This window comes from Rhinatrema bivittatum, chromosome 2 (assembly GCF_901001135.1).
Source record: "Rhinatrema bivittatum chromosome 2, aRhiBiv1.1, whole genome shotgun sequence".
Taxonomy (NCBI): Eukaryota; Metazoa; Chordata; class Amphibia; order Gymnophiona; family Rhinatrematidae; genus Rhinatrema; species Rhinatrema bivittatum.
This window is the reverse complement of record NC_042616.1, coordinates 154,934,233-154,958,264: the sequence shown is the minus strand read 5'-3', so window position 1 is coordinate 154,958,264 and position 24,032 is coordinate 154,934,233. Positions and strand designations below refer to the sequence as shown.

At 43.6% G+C, this 24,032-nt stretch overlaps 1 protein-coding gene and 1 long non-coding RNA gene across 2 annotated transcripts in view; both read right to left on the bottom strand.

Moving 5' to 3' along the window:
* CUBN (cubilin) overlaps positions 1 to 24,032 on the bottom strand; it is a 639,217-nt gene that overhangs the window by 352,808 nt on the left and 262,377 nt on the right. The gene's annotated exons all lie outside the window — the stretch shown is intronic.
* LOC115084211 lies at positions 687 to 6,062 on the bottom strand. The gene is made up of 3 exons (XR_003854505.1): positions 5,865 to 6,062; positions 4,970 to 5,060; positions 687 to 798 (listed from the first exon to the last, which is right to left on the bottom strand). It is a non-coding gene; the product is annotated as an uncharacterized LOC115084211 (long non-coding RNA).

The following is a 24,032-nucleotide window of genomic DNA, read 5'->3' as shown; positions in this document are numbered from 1 at the left end:
CAGCTCAGCCATTTGAAGTACTCCAGGTATGTCTTCCTCAATGTGGATTTAGACAGACTTTTTTTCACTAAAATTTTCATTTACAGCACCATCATGAGGGAGAAAGAGGTGACTGATTAACTGTTTAAGCAGATTGTTTCTGTAGAAAGGAATACCTACCAGCATATCAAAATGATACCTTTTCTCTGCTGGAATGGTTTGCTGTAGATGAAAGGGCCTCTAACTGTCAGCTCCTTATCAACTTATGTTTGTATTTGGGAAGCTGTCAGGATGTTTCCCTCTGTACGGTATTCCAGTATTTGTGGCTTGGTCATACTCACGTCTCTGGCAGAGGAAGTAAGACCAAACTAATGATTAACAACTTGGGATGTGCTGTGCCCACTGAAGGAAGAACATTCTGAGGAGCTAGGAATAGAATGCAGCCCCTAATTATCTGGTGTTAAACAGAGGCTGAGGTAAAGGTTGATGAGAGAAAGGTTAGAGGACAGAGCAGCATACCTAAGTATATGCATGGCACTGTGTGCGTGTGAGAGTCAGTGCAGTAGACTGTGTTGAAAGGGCTAAGACTTAGGTATTGGAATGTTTCTAGCATGCCAAAAAAAAAAGAGATTCACACAGTATTAAAATAAATATTAAACTTTAATAAAATATTTTAAAACTTCAAACTTTAAAATCTATGTACATTACAAGAAAATAGGGGGAAGGGTCTGGTGATGTTGTGGCTGCTGCTCACCTGCAGCAGGTGTGGCTGCTCCTTTTTGCTGCAGCAGAAAGGAGAGTCCTCTCAACTGGTGGTGTCTGTGAATAAAGCAAAAAGTGTGTGTCAAGCCATCAGCTGGTCTGCTTCAGGGTGTGATACGCAGCATACAATCTGTCAGAGGGCATTACATTTCTGAAAGAGGTGTAGGCAGTGGGAAGTACTTCTAGCAGTGGGACATTCATGTACTATAGAGGTGGCAAGACAATAGATGGGTTTCCAGAGATATGTAGGCTTTTGTACAGTTATCCTAGCTAGAGATTGGGGCTCGGAGGTAGCTTCAGTGCCTGGGTAATACGTGCTGGGCCGTGCTCTAGATTCCAAGTCATCAAAAGCCATGATGCAACCTCAAGTCTATGGGTCTTTGTTGGATAGAAGGCCTTGACATTCCCTTGTAAGGGTTTAAGGAGTAGGTTCTATCACTAGGGATGTGAATCATTTTTCAACGATTAAAATTATCGTCCGATAATGTTTATATCGTCTTAAATCGTTATAGAACACGATACAATAGAAATTCTAACGATTTATCGTTAAAAATCGTTAAATCGTGTTAGTGCGCACTAAATCGAGTTAGTGCGCACTAACTCCCCGTTAGTGCGCACTAACTCGATTTAGTGCGCACTAACTGAAAATGATACAAATAAACACTTTCCAGGTCACTGAAGGTCAGTTAGGAATGAATATGTGTTCCTATTGGCTGGCTGCCCTCTTATCTATTGATGTTACCAAGGTTACCACTGAGGTGATGGTTAGGGGGATGGGAAATGGAACTGGAAACTAACGAACACCAACAGAAAATGAAACAAAGTGTTCACACTTCCCAGGTCAGTAAAGGTCACTTAGGAATGAATATGTATGTATGTATTCCTATTGGCTGGCTATGCTCTTATCTATTGATGTTACCAAGGCTAACACTGAGGTAATGGTTGGAGGGATGTGAAATGGAAACAGTTGGAAGCTTGACAAAAAAAGTAATGTAATGATCAGCACTCACGTGACTAGAACTTGTTTGTTTATTATTTTTGTTAGCAGGCACCTGAAATGCTAATGCATGTTGAATTTGCCAATCACTGTGCATTTTAGAAAGGTGGTCCTGGCTGGAACTGTACACAGTTCAAATATATGTAATTGATTGTTGGTAAGTGTATTTTTTAAGTAGCCACACTGGCACAAGTATGTTTACTTTTCCTCCTACTTAACTCACTAGCTCAGCTTTGTAAGAAGGGCTTCTCTGCTTGTGTGTTGTTTTTGTTTGGTGTGAGGAGAGCAGAAACATCAGATCTTTATTCAATCTACTACAGTCATCTCTTACAGTGCCCTATCCCTATTAACACCAGGAGTGTTGTGATCTTCCTGCACACAGTGCCCTAACCCTGATACCAGTCTGAGACAGCTCCCTCCCTGCATTACTAGTGAGAGGCTGGCTTCACAGACAGTGGGGAGCTGCCTGACCCTCACTCCTGACTTCCCCCATGTCCCAGCTAGTGAATGGTGTGTGGGTGAGGGGGGGGGGGAGGATGGTGAAGTCTGAGACAGCTCCCTCCCTGCATTACTAGTGAGAGGCTGGCTTCACAGACAGGGGGGAGCTGCCTGACCCTCACTCCTGACTTCCCCCATGTCCCAGCTAGTGAATGGTGTGTGGGTGAGGGGGGGGGGGAGGATGGTGAAGTCTGAGACAGCTCCCTCCCTGCATTACTAGTGAGAGGCTGGCTTCACAGACAGGGGGGAGCTGCCTGACCCTCACTCCTGACTTCCCCCATGTCCCAGCTAGTGAATGGTGTGTGGGTGAGGGGGGGGGGGGGAGGATGGTGAAGTCTGAGACAGCTCCCTCCCTGCATTACTAGTGAGAGGCTGGCTTCACAGACAGGGGGGAGCTGCCTGACCCTCACTCCTGACTTCCCCCATGTCCCAGCTAGTGAATGGTGTGTGGGTGAGGGGGGGGGAGGAGGATGGTGAAGTCTGAGACAGCTCCCTCCCTGCATTACTAGTGAGAGGCTGGCTTCACAGACAGGGGGGAGCTGCCTGACCCTCACTCCTGACTTCCCCCATGTCCCAGCTAGTGAATGGTGTGTGGGTGAGGGGGGGGGGGGAGGATGGTGAAGTCTGAGACAGCTCCCTCCCTGCATTACTAGTGAGAGGCTGGCTTCACAGACAGGGGGGAGCTGCCTGACCCTCACTCCTGACTTCCCCCATGTCCCAGCTAGTGAATGGTGTGTGGGTGAGGGGGGGGGGGAGGATGGTGAAGTCTGAGACAGCTCCCTCCCTGCATTACTAGTGAGAGGCTGGCTTCACAGACAGGGGGGAGCTGCCTGACCCTCATTCCTGACTTCCCCCATGTCCCAGCTAGTGAATGGTGTGTGGGTGAGGGGGGGGGGGGGAGGATGGTGAAGTCTGAGACAGCTCCCTCCCTGCATTACTAGTGAGAGGCTGGCTTCACAGACAGGGGGGAGCTGCCTGACCCTCACTCCTGACTTCCCCCATGTCCCAGCTAGTGAATGGTGTGTGGGTGAGGGGGGGGGGGGGGAGGATGGTGAAGTCTGAGACAGCTCCCTCCCTGCATTACTAGTGAGAGGCTGGCTTCACAGACAGGGGGGAGCTGCCTGACCCTCACTCCTGACTTCCCCCATGTCCCAGCTAGTGAATGGTGTGTGGGTGAGGGGGGGGGGGGAGGATGGTGAAGTCTGAGACAGCTCCCTCCCTGCATTACTAGTGAGAGGCTGGCTTCACAGACAGGGGGGAGCTGCCTGACCCTCACTCCTGACTTCCCCCATGTCCCAGCTAGTGAATGGTGTGTGGGTGAGGGGGGGGGGGGAGGATGGTGAAGTCTGAGACAGCTCCCTCCCTGCATTACTAGTGAGAGGCTGGCTTCACAGACAGGGGGGAGCTGCCTGACCCTCACTCCTGACTTCCCCCATGTCCCAGCTAGTGAATGGTGTGTGGGTGAGGGGGGGGGGGAGGATGGTGAAGTCTGAGACAGCTCCCTCCCTGCATTACTAGTGAGAGGCTGGCTTCACAGACAGGGGGGAGCTGCCTGACCCTCACTCCTGACTTCCCTCATGTCCCAGCTAGTGAATGGTGTGTGGGTGAGGGGGGGGGGGGAGGATGGTGAAGTCTGAGACAGCTCCCTCCCTGCATTACTAGTGAGAGGCTGGCTTCACAGACAGGGGGGAGCTGCCTGACCCTCACTCAAGCAGAGAAGCCCTTCTTACAAAGCTGAGCTAGTGAGTTAAGTAGGAGGAAAAGTAAACATACTTGTGCCAGTGTGGCTACTTAAAAAATACACTTACCAACAATCAATTACATATATTTGAACTGTGTACAGTTCCAGCCAGGACCACCTTTCTAAAATGCACAGTGATTGGCAAATTCAACATGCACTAGCATTTCAGGTGCCTGCTAACAAAAATAATAAACAAAGAAGTTCTAGTCACGTGAGTGCTGATCATCACATGTCAAGCTTCCAACTGTTTCCATTTCACATCCCCCCAACCATTACCTCAGTGGTAACCTTGGTAACATCAATAGATAAGAGCACAGCCAGCCAATAGGAATACATATTCATTCCTAAGTGACCTTTACTGACCTGGGAAGTGTGAACACTTTGTTTCATTTTCTGTTGGTGTTCATGAGTTTCCAGTTCCATTTCCCATCCCCCCAACCATCACCTCAGTGGAAACCTTGGTAACATCAATAGATAAGAGGGCTGCCAGCCAATAGGAACACATATTCATTCCTAACTGACCTTCAGTGACCTGGAAAGTGTCTATTTGTATCATTTTGAGTTAGTGCGCACTAACTCGAGTTAGTGCGCACTAACTCGAGTTAGTGCGCACTAACGGGGAGTTAGTGCGCACTAATCGGAAAAAATGATTTTTAACGATTTTTCAATGAAATAATCGTGCCAAACACGATTTTCTTCTCCTGCCACACGATTTCTATCGTTAAGACGATATGGAAAACGATTCACATCCCTATCTATCACCCTATTTAGTTCAATAGTTAGCCTGTGAGTGCATTACAAGTTGTGTTTCAGGACAGTCCTGCCTTCTACCCAGGGACTTGCCAAGAATGAAGTTAATGTGCATGAGGGATTCTTGAATCACTCTAGGCAGAGACTCCGTAGAGTAGCAGGGAAACAGTGGGGGCCTATGATGGAACAGAAAAAAGACAGACCATGCTGACCTCTTCCTGATGGGCATTTTATGTACTTACCTCTGGTCTCTTCCTGCCAGATAGGCAGCTGGTCGAGTCACTCCACTTCCTTCTGGCACAGCTCCCAAGCCTTCTTCTTGAGGTCATTAATCTATGAAGAGAAATAGGAATACAAAGCTCTTAGTTCAATGCTACTGGTTCTGTGTCCTCCTCAATGGTATGTGTCCATTACTTCAACTGAAGCCTTGATTCTGTGTCATTGCTCTTTGCTCTCCCTTCATGCAGCAATATGTGGTGTCCTTGCATCTGTCCAGAAAATACACCAGAACAGGGATAGTCCCAGAGCGGCCAAGGTACCCAGTTTAAAGTGAGACATCGGAGGCCAGTGCAGGCTTTCAGACAACTATTGGCCCAGCAACATTGATTTCAAAAGGAATAATCTGGGATTACAGGTACCACATAGCTTTGGGGTGTAAGTTTATAACCAGGACTAGCCAAAAATTCTCCCTCCTGGAACTGGGACACTTGTCAGCTCTGCAATAGTGCCAGCACCAAAATCTCAAACATGTCCCTGAAGCTATTCTTTCCCTTACCTTGGACTTTTACTTTATTTATGACCTTTTATAATTTTGTGCTTTTTTTCCCTATCCTTTATTTTACTCTTTCAATATAATGCTTTAGCAAAATATGTACATTTTCATACCAACAAAGTTATAAGATTCTGTTTCTGAATTCACATATGGCTATTGGTTCTTGCCCTACCACACCTACCTACCCTCTTAACCCCCCCCCCCCAATCCCAACCATCACAACCCACCCCTCTCCACAAAAGACCCCTACCTTCACCCACCCCAAAAGCCCCCTATCCTCCTCCCACCCCTTAAATCCACCTAACAGCCTCCCAAGCCTACCTTTAACCCCCCTCCCACCTCCTAAGGTCCCATAATGTACATACCCTGCAGGGGTGGGAAGTTCCACAATTGAATTCTGCCTGCAGGCCCCTCCAGCCCTGCTGTATCTGTCTGTTCCTTCTGACCTCAGGGATGGAAAACAGAAGGATTTTGTTCCTCACCACCAGCAATGCCAGTCTAGACATGACCTTGGTGGTAACATTTAGCTGCTTTGCCAGTGGAGGGGGGCATCTTGGAATGAATCCACCCTAGAGAAACAGAAAGTGTGTGTGCATACACGTAAAAACATATTCGCATAAAAGTTTCTGGATACGTGTGAATATTTCAAAGTGCACATATTTATGCATGAAAATAAAAGTAAGTGCATATTTTAGGGACGATATTTTACAAGCTGCAGAGATGCATCCTTGCAGATTCTAAAATAGAATAGTTAATCTGGGCTGACTCATATATGCAGCCGCGTGGAGTTGTTTGAAAGTTATCCTCTAAGTTTGCAGCTAAGGCAATAGAAAATGAATTGACGTGCTCAAGATCTCAAGGTGCATCAGTAGGATTTCACCCTTGGTTTCTAGAGATGTGATTCGGCCGAACCTTTTGGTTTGGCCTTCGTTATCAGCCCGCCACGGGAAATTTCATTTTTCCGCAGTTCGGGCCGATTTTATTTTGGCCGCCCCCGAAACAAAAACTGAAACCCATCCCAACACTTCAAATGCAATTAATTACAACCCTCACCCTCCCGACCCCCCCAAAACTTGCCGAAAGTCCCTGGTTGTCCAGCGGGGGTCCCAGGAGTGATCTCCCGCTCTCGGGCCATCAGCTGCCAGTAATCAAAATGGCGCCGATAGCCCTTTGCCATTACCATGTGACAGGGGCTATTGGTGCCATTAGCCGGCCTCTGTCACATGGTAGGAGCAATGGACGGCCGGGGTCATCTTAAAAAATGGTGCAGGCCATCCATTGCTCCTACCATGTGTCAGGGGCCGACCAATGGCACCGATAGTCCCTGTCACATAGTAAGGGCAAAGGGCCATCGGCGCCATTTTGATTAGTGGCAGCTGATGGCCCGAGAGGGGAAGATCACTCCAGGGACCCTGCTGGAGGGACCTTCGGTGTCTTGAGGGGGGGGGGGTCAGGCAAGTCTTGGGGGGTCAGGAGGGAGGGGGGCTGTAATTAATTAAATTTGAAGTGTTGGGGTGGGTTGGGGGTTTTTCTTGTTTTTTTTAATGTGCCCTTTCTCCCCCCCCCAAAATGATAAGAAAACCACACAAATTACGTGGCTTTCCTATCATTTCATCGGCCCCCCCGAAATGCAATAAAATAGGAAATATCGTCTTTATTACCTATTTCTTTGCAAACAAATGCACATCCCTATTCGTTTCTCTGATTCTCAACCTGCTGCTCTAACGACTAGGCTACTCCTCTAAGCTCAAGAAGATTAATCCATTTCTGGACTCATTTGCAAGGGATTTAAGACCAAAGAAATATGAAAACACTGAAAAACTGGGAAACACCGAAAATCTGAAGATGTGTATTTTATCACTTAGCTCAAGTTGCCTTATCAGTGCCAGCAGCACAAATTAGTTCTGAACAAGCCTTTTCTGGATTAAAATTCACACTCCACAAAGATCTACTATGAAGGAAGATACCATGGATGATGCACCGACTGTATGGCTGGATAGAAATTTCAGCAAGGAGCACACCAAGAGTAGGATGTGGGATGTTTGTTAAAGGGCCACTCCACTCAGAGACTTCTTCTGCACAGTCTGCTCCATTCCCATCTGCTTTTGCAAGAGTTTTATTGTTTTAATTGAATTTATGCAGACCTGCCTTTATTGCACCAACACTGACCTATCACTATGTGAATGCTAGTGATCAATCTGCTTTGAAACCTTTTAGGGCTTGATTTTCAAAACAAATACATATAACACCCTGTTTTATACACTCACATGGTGTTTTGAAAATCAATCTGCACCCAGTGTGTGTAAAAATATGCACAAAAGTCGGTTTCACGCATACTTCCATGTGCGTTGAGAAGAGGTATTCTGAAAGGTGCAGCTGGGATGAGGCTGTCACGTAAATGTTGTGTGGGAGGAGTTGTGCATGTACTTGGGTCCTTACATGCAAAGTTTCTAAGTAAATGTATGTGTTCATAAGTTAACTTTGGAAGTTTCAGGAAAAGTCTGCACATAAAGGAATCCACAGATTTACTCTACCATGCTCAGATATAAAATTATCCCTCTTAAAGGAATGTTGCCATAGTGGCACTTTGGTTAATGCCCCAAAGCTAAAAGCAATGATAGGATTTTTTTTTTCCCTAGAAACTTTGGATTGTTTGCTTGTTTTTCCTAGCCATTTGCAGCACAGTTTTGTTCAAATTGTAAATTGTTATCTGTGGAAGAAGCATTGCTAATTTTTGTTTTGTTTTCTATAATAAAAGAGAAGAATGTACTATTTTTTCATTCTCTCTCTTCATTCCGAACTGTAACCAGACTGAAGCAAAATAGTTCTGGTTACCAGTTACCAAAACTGTATTGGCCCTAAACAGAAGAGAACTAGAACTGTTTTGGTAAAGCTGAACCCAAACCCAAACCACAGTATTTAATAGTTTGAAACCCTGGGCACAAGTTAGGATGGTGAAGGGGGAAGTGGTTGTCTCAACCCCCTCCCCAGTCCCTTGCTGACATCTCTCCTCATTCCCCCTCCTCCTTACTCGCCCCTCACCCTTTCATGCAGGAGATGCTCCTCCTACAGTCTTTTAGTGGCCTTCCTCCACAACGTCCCCGTGGCGATGATCCTCCCTCCTCCAGTTTTCTCTGACAACACTCTTCTCTGGCTACCCCCACCTGCACTCCCAGGGACATCGTTACTCGTTAGAGAAAGAGAATCCCTGAAGGGGTGGAAGGTTTGGAGGAGGAGGTGTCGGCTTCTTTATCCGCTCTCTTCGCGGCTGTCTTCTTGCGCACCATCTGCTGGCCCTAGTTACGTACGTTATGTAACTATGGGTGCAAGCAGCTTGCTACAAGACTTCAGAACACTAAACAGAAAAAGTTACACAAACCATTTATTCAACTACTCAAAAAGAACCTATTGTCACAGAGAAATGATATAGTAATGTAAAGCTGTGCATACTCCAATCTAAATTTACAATAACTTGTTTCCTTTTCTTGAGTTATCTCCGTAAAACTTGCCATTGTTAACAACCTCCAAGAGAAACTCACTATGGAAAATCAAGTTTGAATGGCCTTCAGATCATGAAGTAGCACTCTAAATAAATGGCGCTGTATCCTGATTTCAAGGGTGGCCTGCAATGAATTATAGGTGCAGCTTGCTTACTGTTTGAGACTAAAGAAACTGAGCACATGAAGACTGGCAATTATGACTCTGCTACTACCCCTGGGAGTTTTCTGGTGCAGTATTTCCATAAATGTATGACTAAATACAAAAATGTCAGGCAGGCCCAGTGGAAAAAATGAGTTGTTTTACCTTAGATTTCACTGTAGCTATTTCCTTTCCTGTAACTACGACAGTTCTTACTAAGACATTTTTTATGTACATTGACTTAGAACATTCTATATTATTTTTCCATGATTTATTTTAGAATTGCATCAAAGGCTTTCAGCTTCCCAGTGAAACAAATATAAAACTGATTTGATCAGAAGGCCATGTGCAGAAATGCTAATATTGTGTACGGGTAATACAATTCCAGGCTTGCAAGGCCTAATGGCAGAGATAGATTTAGATATTATTGCAGTCATGGAAACATGGTTTAATGAGTCCCATGCTGGTATATAGCCATACCTGAAGGTGGTAGAGACAAAAATGGTATCTGAATTCAAGAAATCATAGGATAAATACAGGGGATCTCTGAGGGAGTGATGGGAATTGTGAGACTAGATAAACTGGATGGATGGGAAGACTGGATGGGTCATATGTCTTTTTCTGCCATTATGTATCTATGTTTCTAAAATAGGATATGTAAAAATGGGGTGGAGTAAAATGCAATGGATATGGGAAAAGAGAAGCTCCTCTAGGTTATTATTCCCTGATTAGGAAAAGGGGAAATGGAACTTCACAGTGGTGTAATCTACCGACCTTTCACACAGGCAATTAAACTGGATTGAGATTTACACAAAGATATCCCTATGCAATATCTGAAATAAAGTGTGTGTGTGTGTGCATTTGTTGGGGAGACTGGAGCAGGGGATGTTTGCTGGTAGGAGATTTTGATCACAGTAATCCTTCTGCAGGAACATTTATAGAGAAATCCTGGACCCCCTTCAACTTGCTCGTCTCAGGTGAATGACAACAGAACTCATAAAGGAGGGGGTTCATACTGGACCCAGTGCTTACAAATGGAGAAAGTGTTTCTAATGCCCAAGCAACAGGTCATCTGATCTCCAATGTTCACCACATAGTGTGGTTTAATATAAGAGCAAAGGCAGAGATGGATTTCTAGAGGACCAATGTTCCATGTATCTAGCAGCATAAGAGTAATGACAAGTAGCGGTAATAACTTTGTTAAGTCATTATAAGGGCAACAAATATTTACATTAGGAAGGAAAAGCAAGAAGAAAATGTGACCAGTATAGTTTTCCAGAGAGGTGACTGAAAAGGGTAGGACAAAGATACTAACATTTAAAGGGGACCTCAGAAAATAGAGGACAGGAAAGTCTGAAAAGGCTGAGGGAAGCAGAGAGGATAATCAGGAGAGAACAGGCGTGAATAGATGGAGAAAAAAAAAGTTAAAGCAGTATAATAAGGTGGCAAAACCTTTTTCAGAAATGTCATTCAAAGGAAGGACATGCAGAGGTGGGACTGAAAGACAGAGGTGAAAAGAATAAATGTGTGGAGGATGACAAAGAAAAATCTGTAATAATGAACAAATATTTTGTTCGGTGTTCATCAAAGAAGGGATTTGAGAGGGGTTGGAGGCCTTACCATGGGTGAATTTCCAGGGCAGAAACACGGAGCAGTTAATGTCATCCTTAGGGGACTCTGGCCCCTTCAAATTTGCCTGCTCTGCGGTATGAATCGGGCGTTGAAGACCCTACCATTGGCAAACTTCCGTGGCAGAGATGCTGAACGAGCTGATGTCATCCTTAGGGAACTCCTAATTTGCCTGCCCTGTGACGCACCACTGCTGGCATGCTGAAGCAGCATGCCTAAGGGGCACAGAGCTTAGAGAATTTTTCTCTTTGGACCTCCATTGTTTCCTGTCCACAATGGGAGAGGCGACTTTCATGTTTTCCCCTCCAAGTCTTCCATGGCTTCTACTCTTGCTCAGCCCATTCTAGAGGCATTTCAATTTTAACAGCAGATTGTTTCAAGGCCTCAAGAGTTCAGAGGCTTGCCCTTCACTCCACTCATTCCACCTGAGTTACTGAGCCCTGATGGTCCCTCTTTACTAAAGCCATCAGACATCTTCTCTCCTAGACTTGGGGTGGATTCAGGAATGATGACAGCATCTACACCTATCTCTTTTCCATTTGGAGAAGGTCCAGGGCTAGACAAGGTACTATCCAGCAATGTTTTTACAACATCTATTGTGGTAATGTTCCATCTATTGAAGTAACTTTGGATATGGTATGGTCAGTGATTACTCATTTTGAGAAGCTTTATCTTCTTATTTAGATGTTGCACTTACTTCTCTTTGAACTTTATACACCCAACATTTAGATACATTAGTAGAGATCACTGAAAGATGATGTGTTTTGCATGAATATCAAGTTTCCCTGATTAATGAAAATAAGATGCTTTCTCAGAGAATTGAAAATCTTGGTAATTTTTCTAAAAAGCTGAATTTGAGATTTTTTCCAAGATGTTCTTTGATTCTATCACTAGAGTTGTTACAAAAATTTTATCTTGAATTCTTGAAAATTTTTAAGGAACATTTGCCCTCGTTCAGCAGTGGTAAAATATTTCCTGAAGATAATTTAGAAAGGATTGAGCCATTGAATGAGAGTTTGAGTACTTTAGAAATCTTAGAACAATTCCAATATATAATTAATGCTAGAGCTACCTTGTTATCTTCATTTAATTCTGAAGCTGACAAGCAGATGACACTAAGACTTTTTTTTCGACTTAAAGATACTTGTTTTAGGCAAGATGGCTGCATGACAGCTCCACAACATCTGATGCTCTCTGGCGTTTCTCTTCTATTATTGCCTTTATATTGGTTTCTCTTACTATGTCTCCTAAAAGGAAGGGCAAAGTCCAGTCTTACCCCAACGAGCCTGAGACTTTGGCTGGACAGTGTCAAATTGATGGATTTGTGGCCCCTGCTTTGGAGGGGGATTCCTGCATTGCCACAGGAGCATCAGGGTCAGGTGTGGAAGAGTTTTCCTTAAGTCCCCTCGATGATCGGCATCCTCCAGCTTCGCCGAGCCACTCCCCCGATGTGTCGACATCTCCGATTGATGATGTCCACAAGGTCGCCCATGGTGGGGATAATACAAGGGAGAACAAGCCTGGCGTTTGTCCCTGTTAACATCAGGAGGAAGGTCTCTAACAGTATCTTCTGAAGCTCTACTTACTTCCATTGGTGCCAATTCTTCTGGGCCAGCTTCAGGTATGATTTCTGCCAGAGCCTGTATGTTTTGTCAAAGCTGGAGACTGAGACTTTGGATGCCATATGGGATTTAATGGCTCAGTTTGGCAATGCCTTTTCTCAGTGCTCATCTAAAGTGGATGCTATAGCTACAAAATTAGAATATTTAACTGCACAACATGAAAAATTTCATCAGGACACTGCTGGGCAAATTAATGCTTTGCAGAATGAAGTTAAAATGGTTAAAGAAGTACAGGCTTCTTTGATTCAAGAATGGTGTAGTTTATCCCGAAGAGTGGAACTTATTGAAAATAGACTGAGGCACTTGAATCTCCATTTTGTAATATTTTCCTCAAGTAATATGTGAAATGCCTCATCTTACTCTTCGAAGATATTGCCAGGAGGTTCTGAATATTTCCCCAGATTTGATTTCCTCTATTATAAAAGACTGTTTTTAAATAATACAGCTAATGTTCAGGTTCCTTCTAATATTGAGCTGATGGACATTTTGGAATCTTCTCAATATGAGGTGGCAGAAAGATCAACTTTATGAGTCTCTTTTTTTGCTGAACAAGATTTGAGTAATGTTATGAAGGCATATTTCTAACACGCCCTGCGAATCCATCAACATCAATTTAGTGCCCGAGCCCTCTTTAAGTTCGTCTCTTCCCTAACCAAATCCACCGTCACCCCCCTTCCCGACACTGACGATGCAAACAGAAGCGAGGATCTCACCCTATACTTCCACAACAAAATAGAAAAAATCCTGGCTCGCTTCCCCCAGGACCCCTCGCGCTCAAACTCCCCCTTAACAAACCTCACCACCCACACGTCCTCACCCAGCACACCCCAAACACCAATTAGCTCCACAATTCTAAACTCATTTGAGATCACCACACCTTTAGAGATAGAATCGACCATCAAGAAGATAAACCCTGCAGTGCACCCTGCCAATACCATCCCCATCAAATCTCTTCTCTCGATTCCCAACATCATCTCCCACCCCATAGCTAGCATCATCAACTGCTCCATATCACAAGGCACTGTCCCCAACCAACTAAAACAAGCAATAGTAAAACCCATCTTAAAAAAAACCCTCCCTTGACCCTACTGATCCTGCCAACTATCGCCCAATCTCCAACCTCCCATTTATTTCAAAAATCCTAGAAAAACAATCAACTGCCAGCTCACTGACTTCCTAAATGATAACCAAATACTCTTCCCGACACAATACGGTTTCCGGAAGCACCACAGCACCGAAACCCTCCTTGTTTCCCTGTCCGACCATATTCTGAAATCTCTTGACAAAGGCCAAGCTCACATTCTCGCCCTCCTTGACATCTCCGCCGCATTCGACACCGTCAACCACGAGATCCTATTGAAACACCTCAAGGAGATTGGTATATATGGCTCCTCCTATCGATGGCTTCAATCATATCTAACCAACAGGCAATTCAGCGTAAAAATTGGAAAATGTGAATCCAAGCCAATTAGACTAAAGCAAGGTGTTTCTCAAGGTTCCTCACTATCCTCCACCCTTTTCAATATATACCTCCTCCCTCTCTGCTGCCTTCTCTCCAACCTCAGTCTTCCGCACTTCATCTATGTGGACAACGTCCAGATTCTCGTACCCATAACAGACACCCTACCTAGTGCCATGAAGACCTGGGACTCCGCCCTAACCGCCATTAACGCCCTTCTATCAAACAACTACCTTGCGCTCAACACTTCAAAAACTGAACTCCTCCTCATCTCTACCCCACACAATGATTTCAACATACTCCCCCCCCCCCCCCCCAATACCCTTCCCCCTACCTTCTCCCAAAATGTCCATAGCCTAGGAGTTACCCTGGACAACCATTTCAACTTAAAAAAGTTCATCAACGCCACACTAAAAGACGGCTTCTTCAAGCTCCACACACTAAAAAAACTGAAACCCCTCCTACACCTTAACGACTTTCGCACAGTTCTCCAAGCAATCATACTATCCAAACTTGATTACTGTAATGCCATCCTCCTCGGCCTTCCAAAGAATGCCATCCAACTAGGGATGTGAATCGTTTTTTAACGATTTAAATTATCATCCGATAGTTTTAAAATCGTCATTAATCGGTAAGGGACTCGATACAATAGGAATTCCCTCGATTTATCGTGAAAAATCATTAAATCGAGTACGGGAATTATTTGGGGGGAGGGCGTGAAAACTGGCACACCAAAACAACCCCTAAACCTACCCCGACCCTTTAAAACCAATCCTTTACCCTCCCCCACCTTCTCGAACCCCCCCAAAATGTTAAATTACCTGGTGGTCCAGTGGGGGGGGGGGGGGGGGTCCCGGCGTTATCTCCCGCTCTCGGGCCATCTGCGCCATTTTGGCTACCACTGATAAAAATGGTGCCGATGGCCCGATAAAAAAAAAACCACCCCGACCCTTTACAAATTACCCCTTTGCTTCTCCCACCCTCCTGACCCCCCCAAAAAACCTTTTACATGTACCTGGTGGTCTAGCGGAGGGTCCGGGAGCCATCCCTTCAATCATACCCTCGTGCCGGACTGGTTTCAAAATGGCGCCGATCGCCTTTGCCCTCACTATGTCACAGGGAGCGACTGTCGCTCCCTGTGACATAGTGAGGGCAAAGGCGATCGGCGCCATTTTGAAACCAGTCCTGCACCGGCACCGAGGGTATGATTGAAGGGATGGCTCCCGGACCCCCCGCTAGACCACCAGGTACATGTAAAAGGTTTTTTGGGGGGGGTCGGGAGGGTGGGAGAAGCAAAGGGGTAATTTGTAAAGGGTCGGGGTGGGTTTTTTTTTATCAGGCCATCGGCGCCATTTTTATCAGTGGTAGCCAAAATGGCGCCGATGGCCCAAGAGTGGGAGATCGCGCCAGGACCCCCCCCCCCCCCCCACTGGACCACCAGGTAATTTAACATTTTGGGGGGGGGGGGTTCGGGAGGGTGGGAGAGCAAAGGGGTCATTTGTAAAGGGTCGGGGTGGGGTTTTTTTTATCTGCTCAGGCCTCACTAAAAAATTAACGATGTGAATTGGAATTGGAACCGATTCCAATTCACATCTCTAACGATCCGATTTTTTTCTCCCTCCATCCGAACCTGATCGTTAAAACGATCGGGCACACGATTCACATCTCTACATCCAACCCCTGCAAATGCTCCAAAATGCCGTTGCCCGCATCCTCATTAATACCCACCGACATGACCACATCACCCCCGTCCTCAAACACCTTCATTGGCTGCCTATCCCATCTCATATAATTTTCAAATCGCTCACCTTCATTCACAAATCCATCCACAACCAAGACATGTGTTGGTTCAATGAGAACCTCTGTTTCCGCACCACTGACAGACCGACCAGAAAACAATATCTTGCAATCCTGCACACCCCCTCACTCAATCTCACTAAGCTAGTGACCACTAGAAAACGTGCCCTCTCCCTTGCAGGTCCTTCTCTCTGGAACAACATGCCTCTCTTCCTTCGCCAGGAACCATGTCCAAGAAAATTCAAGCAGAATCTCAAGACATGGCTGTTTAAACAAGCATTCACCTGAACCATTCCCCCCTCCCCCCCCACCCTCCGTCCGAAGATCCACCCATACCAATGTCGCCCCCCTAATATAAGCTCAGAAATCTTTTCTCCAGCTACACATTTCTCCCTATCCTCCTCCCTCCACCCTTTTCTCTATGCCAACCTCCCTCTCATTTTGCCATTCTCCCACCTCGTTAATGTACATAATTCCATCGGTTAGTCTCTCCCTGTTACAATATTTGTTTACTGTACAAACCCTGTTGCTATATTATTCCACTTATGTGTTATTTGTAAAGCCTGTTGCTGCATTATTGTTACACGTAAACAGAGGTGATGTGCCGAACGTGCCGCGGTATATAAGAACACATAAATAAATAAATATGTCTGCACAGTTTATGGGACAGAAGGTCAGAATTTTCCCAGATTAGCTCGAGTCACCCAGGCAAGAAAGAAAGGGTTCTTGGCTTTACATCAGGAAACACTTGCTCTTGGGGTGACCTTCTTATTACATTTTCCCTGTAAATGTGTGATTAAGTTCCAACGGAATTCATATGGTGTTTTGTTTTTTTTTACTTCTGAACAACTTAAGAAAATTTATTGATTCTAAAAAGTTGTTTATGGCACCTAATCTCTCTTCTTTGGTCTTAGAATCAGTCTAACTAAGGCCTAGATTTTCTAACCTACCACAGTGGCGTGAATCGCACGGTACAGGGGGGGCAGGGCGAAGCAGGGGGCAGGCCTGTGAAAGCCAGCAGCGATCACTGCCGGCTTTCGAACCCAACAGCGCCATCATAAAAGGTGGTGCTATTAGGCACAAAATAGGCAGCGAAAAGGCTCCTTACCCTTTTCGCCGTCCATGCTGCCTTCACGGCATCCGCCCCGGTGCCGTCCCGACTCTTCCTGTTCCGATCTTGACGCTGCCCCTTTTTAGTGATCGCACGCGAAAAGTCCCTTTTCGTGTGCATCGCTTTGAAAAATGACCCCCTAAATTAATTACAGGAATCTTGTTCTAATTCTCATGCAGGGCAGTTTCTTATGATAAAATCCTGTTTTATCTTCTTTTGAAGAAACTGGGAGAAACGTGCGTGGTCAGACCACACGTGCACCGCGGGGATATTAAAAGGTCCATGGCCACGTGCGCATCTCCTGGTATGTGCCAAAGAACCAGGTGACAAAAATGGGGCAGGCCGGGGCAGGTAGGACAGGGCAAGGGTGGACTGGGACAGCACCATTAGGCACTGTCCTACTGACGCGTATGACTGCAGCCGGCCAGCCCATGCAACCTGCTCCGGAGAGCAGGTAAGTATTAAAAAAAAAAAAAAAAAAAAGAAGATAATTAGAGGAGTTTTAGGGGTCAGGGCAGAGAAGGGAAAAGGGAGGCAGATTAGCTAGGGGGTTTAGGAATTCCCTCCCAGTCGCTCCTTTACACGCTTCTTATCAAATTTCTCCCCCTTATACGTGCAAGTCGGCACTCATGCGCGCATGCCCTCACCAATATAAAATCAGGCTTGCATATGCATGAGGGTAGTAGATGTTATAACATGCGCACGTCAGCGGGGTCATGTTTTAAAATTGGTGCGTCCATGTGCATGTGCCAGGAACTGGGCGCACACGGATGTCTGCGCACATGTTTTAAAATGTACCTTTCAGTAGATCCCTTGCTACTAATGGCAGTAATAGCAGTGGCTATTCCCTAAGTCAACTTGATTAATAGCAGTTAATGGACTTCTCTTCCAAGAACTTATCCAAACCTTTTTTAAACTCAGCTACAGTAACCTCACTAACCATATCCACTGGCAACAAATTCCAGAGCTTGATTTTCCAGAATTGGAAAAATCAGCCTATCTGATCGATATACCATTTTTGAAGGACAATATACAAATTGCTACTATTTTCTTCTTGCTTGTTTCACTTGTTTCCTGATTATTGACCCCTTGATGTGGTCTAAATTATGTTTCAACTGCATGTCTTATTTAATGTTGGACCTTTTGTTGTTATGTTTTTCTCAACAAAGTATTTTTGCTTTGATGTAAATATCTATAATAAATAAAGAATAAAAATAAAAGAAAGAAGGGATTTGAGAAGGACCATAGATAAATGGCAGAAATATATACAACAGAGGCATAAATACTATTTTAGCTATGGAGGGAGGATTTGCATGAAATTACCAAAACTGAAAGTGAACTAAATAATGGGGTAAAAGGGATGCATCCTATTATATTAAGAGAGTTCAAAGGTCTTAGACGTTCTATTAAATAGCTCCTTTCAATTAGTCTTTAGTGACTGAGGACAGGCAGATGTCATTCCTCTTCACAAAAGTAGTAATGAGGAAGCAGTTGGTAAATACATGCCAGTTGATCTGACCTCATTAGTGGGTTAATTAATGTCATCACTATTACAGGAAAAGCTAGTGGACTATCTTGAATCTAGTAGGTTTCATAATCCTTGGTTGCTGATGTCAAAATGAACTTTGTCAATTTCTTTGCCTAGATGACTGAATAATTTAGGGCTGGGTGATGGATTTGGTATACTTAAATTTCAATAGTGTTTGACACCGTTCCACACAGGATGCTCATAAATAAACTGAGAAGATTATGGGTTGGTCCAAGAACAGTTGGCTGGGTTAGAATGTGGTTAAGTTTTGTGATAGGCAGAGTGTGAAATATGTAGTTTATGCCAAAGAAAGAAGTGCTATCAGTGGAGTGCCTCAATTCAATTGTGATGATTCTGTTCAATAATTTTTTAGCAAAAAAAGGTTTCTTTGCCAATCCTTAGCCAATCCTTGTCACATTACTTCTTCAACCTTCAGATCATCAGACACTATCACTCCACGGTCTCTCTTCCAGTTCACATAAGTCTTTTGTCCCCCAATACATACTTCTTTGGATTGACGAATCCCAAATACATGACTCTTCACTTCTTGGCATTGAATCTCAACTGCCAAACCTTCAGCCACTTCTTCAGTTTTTTTAGGCCACGTCTTATTCTTTCCACTCCATCAAGTGTGTCCACTCTATTGCAAATCTTAGTGTAATCCACAAGACAGATTTTACCCTCTAATTCTTCTACAATATGGTTCTGTTGCTTCCGTCAGTCTTTGACGGTTTCGCCCCGCTTGTTGCACCCATATCTTGGCTCCTCCTGCTTACCTGGGCAAGATGGCTACTGCAGCATCGTCAAGCCAACCTCTCTGGTGTCCCTGGAATGGCTATGGTGCAGCCGTACGCCACTGCTCCTCCCAGGTACCTGCTAGGATACGCGCGCGCAACCCACGTCTAAGTACGCCCAATGGCGCAAACCTCGAGGGCGTTCCCTCATCTGACGTCCGGGTATATCTACTTCTCAAGATTGCTAGCTCATTGAGTTGGCAAAGGCTCGAATAGACTTGAACTGTTCCTGTCTGCGCTACTCTGCCGCTTCCCTACTGCCTGCAGGAAGCTTTCTTTCTGCCCTAACGTGGGTACCCGCTCCTCGAGGGCCCTCTGTTCTATTTTAGGGTGCCATTCAGGGAACAGGTACTCGCTTCTCGAGGGCCTGCTCTCCCTGCCTCAGTGCCTGTACCTACGACAACTGTCTGGTGGAATCGCATCCATAACAGCTAACACCGAGTGAGTACTCTAATATCTCATCTGTCTCATTCACAGTAACTCCTTGCTGCAGAACCTCCTGACATCACCTAGGAGAGAAGAGCTCCCTCTGCCGAGGTCCCTGAGACTACAACTCACTACTGCCACCTGGTGGCTATCTTCAAGCTGTATAATAAAAGAGTTCAATTCTGGTGTTTTGTGTATAGAGTCTAGCCCAGTGCTGTGGCTCCTCAAGGGTCTCCTCCCTGTGGGCGTGGTCATCTCCACAGCACCCACGGATCCTCTAAAACACATTTAATAACAACAGGTTCACATAGATATTGAACAGAATTGGTCCCAGAACCAATCCCCAAGGAAATCCACTTAGCACTCTTCTTTCTTCAGAATAGGTTCCATTTTCCACTACTTGCTAACATCTGTCAAACAGACAATTTGTAATCCATTATACCACCTTGGGACCCATGCCCAGGCTTATCATTTTATTTCTGAGCCTCCTATGCAGGACTGTATCAAAAACCTTGCTGAAATCCAAGTAAAACACTTCGAGCATGCTTCCTTGATCCAACTTTCTAGTCACTCAATCAAAATAAATCAATCAGATTCATTTGACAGGACCTTCCTCTCATACAACCATGTTACCTCAGATCCTGCAACCCACTGAATTGTAAATAGTTCATTATTCTTTCCTTTAGCAGTCTCTCCATTAATTTTGCCTCCACCGTGATAAGGGTAACTGGCCTGTAGTTTCCAGCCTCCTCCCTGCTACCACTTTTGTGAAGCGGGACCACAACAAGCCTTCTCCAGTCTTGCAGCACTACTCCTGTGTCCATGAATCTATTAAACAGGTCTTTCAGCGGACCCACCAGTACTTCTCAGAGCTCCCTCACTACCCTAGGATGTACCTCATCCGGCCCCATGGCCCTGTACATTTTCAGTTTTCCTAGTTCCACCCAAACACTCTCTTCTGTAAACAGGGATGTATCTACCCAACTCTCATCTGTACTCTTGTTAGCCTGCAAAGATTCTTCTCCAATGTCTTTCTTAGTCATAACTGAACTGAATTATTTGTTTAATATTTCTGCAATTTCTTCATCTTTCCCCACACCTTGCTCTTGGATTTTCATTTCCTCCCATGACCCCACAGATCCCAGAAGGGCTCAATGAACTGCTCTCTCATTTAATCCTTTAAGGACTAGAGGACATCTGAGTGCATAGGCATAATTTGTCTGATCTAGGCTGGGCTGAGTTTCTCCAACCTTAGCCAAACATTGTAATATTCTCATCAACCATCCAGTACATTTTATAATAATGCACATTCTCCCAAGTCTGAAATTAAAGTTCTGCTTATAGCTGAGACAGTGAATGGCAGAATCTGATAACTGGCAAGATGTTTTTTATTTACCAAAAGCTGTTTTTGATTTAAGTCGTATGGAACCACAGAATATAGGGACCTGTTTTTTCAGTTATTTTTAAGTGAAATCATTACATTCCTTGATTTAAAAGTTATTTGCAAGTGCTGACTAGCACCCATTAAAGAAAGTGGTCTCTCATGGTAAAATCTAACACTGAGAATGATTTATGTCAAGACTGTAATAGAGCTATATGCATTCTTCCAATAAAGTTCAGTTCTGCTGGTATACATTATAACTTTATCACCTTGGTTCTCAAATCGAGATCTGGTCTACAAGGACCCCAAACAGATCTGAGTCTTCAGGTTAACTAAATTATGTATACTAACTTGTTTCTGAGCCAAAGGCATGAAACTAACTCTCATGAATATTTTTAGCATGTAATACAGACTTATTTGGTATAACAAAAATATTTTTAAATTAATTCACATTTTAGAGGGGCACTAGTCTCAATTTTTTGGTGAGCTGAAATGATGGGAAGGCTACTGCCTGCTTCCTTGTGGAGAAACTTTTGCATTGCATTGTAAGGTCACAAGCCTGTGCAATCTTGCTTTTTAAGCCACAGAAATTCCAATTAGCATAAGATGGGATAAATTTGAGGAATTTTACCTTTTCCTAGGAACAATCAGAATATAATTTAACTTTGAGAGGTTTGCATTATTACAAAATACTTTTAATTCAGCTACTAAATTCTAAATTAAAATTAATTCAGATCCTTCATCTTCAACTTTGTTTCTCACAAAATAAATACACAAGCCAACATCCTGATGCAATTGTACCACTGCCACCCAGTACAGGTTACCTTGCTTGCTGCCTAGGAAGTAGTAAGGTAATCTGGACAAAGCAGTAGTTACAACCCTAAGCAGCAGAGGCATGATTGCATCGGGATGTTGGCTAGGGTACTGATTTTGTCTGAGAAACAAAACTGAAGACAATAGTGCCTGAATTGGTAAACTAGCAGAATAGAAAGAGGCCATCACTTCGGCAATTTTGAGCATGCTTGATACAGGTAAAAGATTTGGAGGGAGCAGAGAACTGATGTTGGCTTGCATAAGGGATTTTGTGTGTCCATACACCTAAACTGGATCAATCTCTACTGGACAGATTAAATAGACAATTTTGGTCATCGATTGCTGTCATTTACATTTTGGTGGGGGATTTTCTTTTTTGTTGTTTCATTCACTTTTTTTTTTTCCATGTTTGGAAGTTTGTGCATGTAATTTAATAGTTGCATGCACAAAAATCAATTTGTGCACAAAACCTCAGATGTTCATGCACAGGGTGTCTAACTTTCAAACTTATTCAAGGAACTGCATTTGCACATGTAAATGAACACTTGGAGATTTATCCTAGTATTTTGTAAACTGTATATAATACACCACCTAGTTCTGCTCTTATAGTATGCACATATATTTAAATACATGCAAATATTTCCAATGCAAGAAAGCGTTTACTTTGTTTACCTATTTTATAAACATATGTGCATATATTTTAGGCAACCCCCCCCCCCCCCCAACAAATTTAGGTAATAATCCCAAGTTATATGTGGAAGCAAGTATTTTATAAAGTATGCACACATACCATTTTAAAAATACTTGTGCGTGAACTTGAAATCATCAGTTCGTTGATATCTCTGCCAGTTCACCCAGTCTGTCTGTAGTTCATCTAGACCCTAGCACGTCACCCAAACCTCCAGACCAAAAACTGCAGACAACAGACAAGTTCGATTTCACTTGGCCTAGTCAATTAGTAAGTGTAAAATTGTATGAAAAAGTTTGATTTTATATATGTATATGTGTTTTATTTATGATCTATCATCTTTAGATGTATGATTTTATTATTTTTTATTTTGTTTTAATTAATTTTATTTTTAAAAGATTTATGTAAAATTGTAAATCACTTAATACAAAATGTTTTAGGCAGCCTATAGAAATGTAAAATAAATAAATAAATAAAATAGCTTTTGTAAAATAGCAACTACCATGCATACTTCTTGACCCTACTCTGGAATACCCCTGAACTGCCTTTTTTTGTGTTGGTAAAATGTGCATGTGAAACCAAAAATACATGCATACTTTTGATGTTTATAAAATAGCATATACACAAAAACATGCTACTTACATGCATTATGTTATTTTTCCTTGTGAACACCTTTGACGATATACTCAAAAGTGTTTTTTGTGTGTGTGTGATTAAAAACTTTATGCACAAACTTCTGAAAACAAATGCAAATGAAAATTTTCATTCTTTTCAGAGGCACTGCTGATTTGATTTGTTCCATTTGGAATGAACTGAAAAATGCATTGGTTTCAAATGAATATACATATTCATCAATATTTGGTAAGCTGACAAGTGGAGAGGTTATTCAGGACTGATACCTGGATAACTTTAGCAGCATATTCAGTGGAACTTAGTCTGGATAATCGTTCTATTGAAGATACTACAATAAAATTATCCAGATAAAGTTATCCAAGTAACTGCCATTCACCAACGTACAGAATATTGAAAAAAAAACCAAACCAACAGCTGATACCCATGCTCCTCCTCCCCCCCCCCCCCAATATCCTAAAAATGTGTAGCACAGACCCAGCAACTCCCCTTCCTGTGCCCCAATATCTTAAAAATGTATCAGGGCCTAGAGGCACTGATCTTCCAACTCCCATCCTCTACCTTAAAAAAAACTTGGGCAAAAATCCCCACTCCTTTCACTCCTAAAAGGATCTCCAAAGCAGAGTGAGAGAAGAGGCTCCTCCCTCCTCCAGCTCTGCTGAATACCAAGTGCAAATATAGCCGACAGGTACCGGCACTTAGTATTCACTTATTCACTTTACTCCTAGTTGAAATAATCAATCCTCATTCAATGAGTACTGAATGAGGATAATTGCACAAGATACATTAGTAATTATTTTCTGAATTAATTCATGGCTTATTAAGATTTTAGGGTTATATTTTTATCTCATAATTGTGGTATAGTGACTCCCTTTTGAGAGGAATATTGACATTTCTACTTTTTTTTTTAAACACTTTCCACCTGTAGTACCTTCAGTGATACATGTACAATAATCAGTGTGTAAAACTTCTAGAAAAGAACCCTCTGATGAAGCCCTTATGGAGTGAAATGCAAT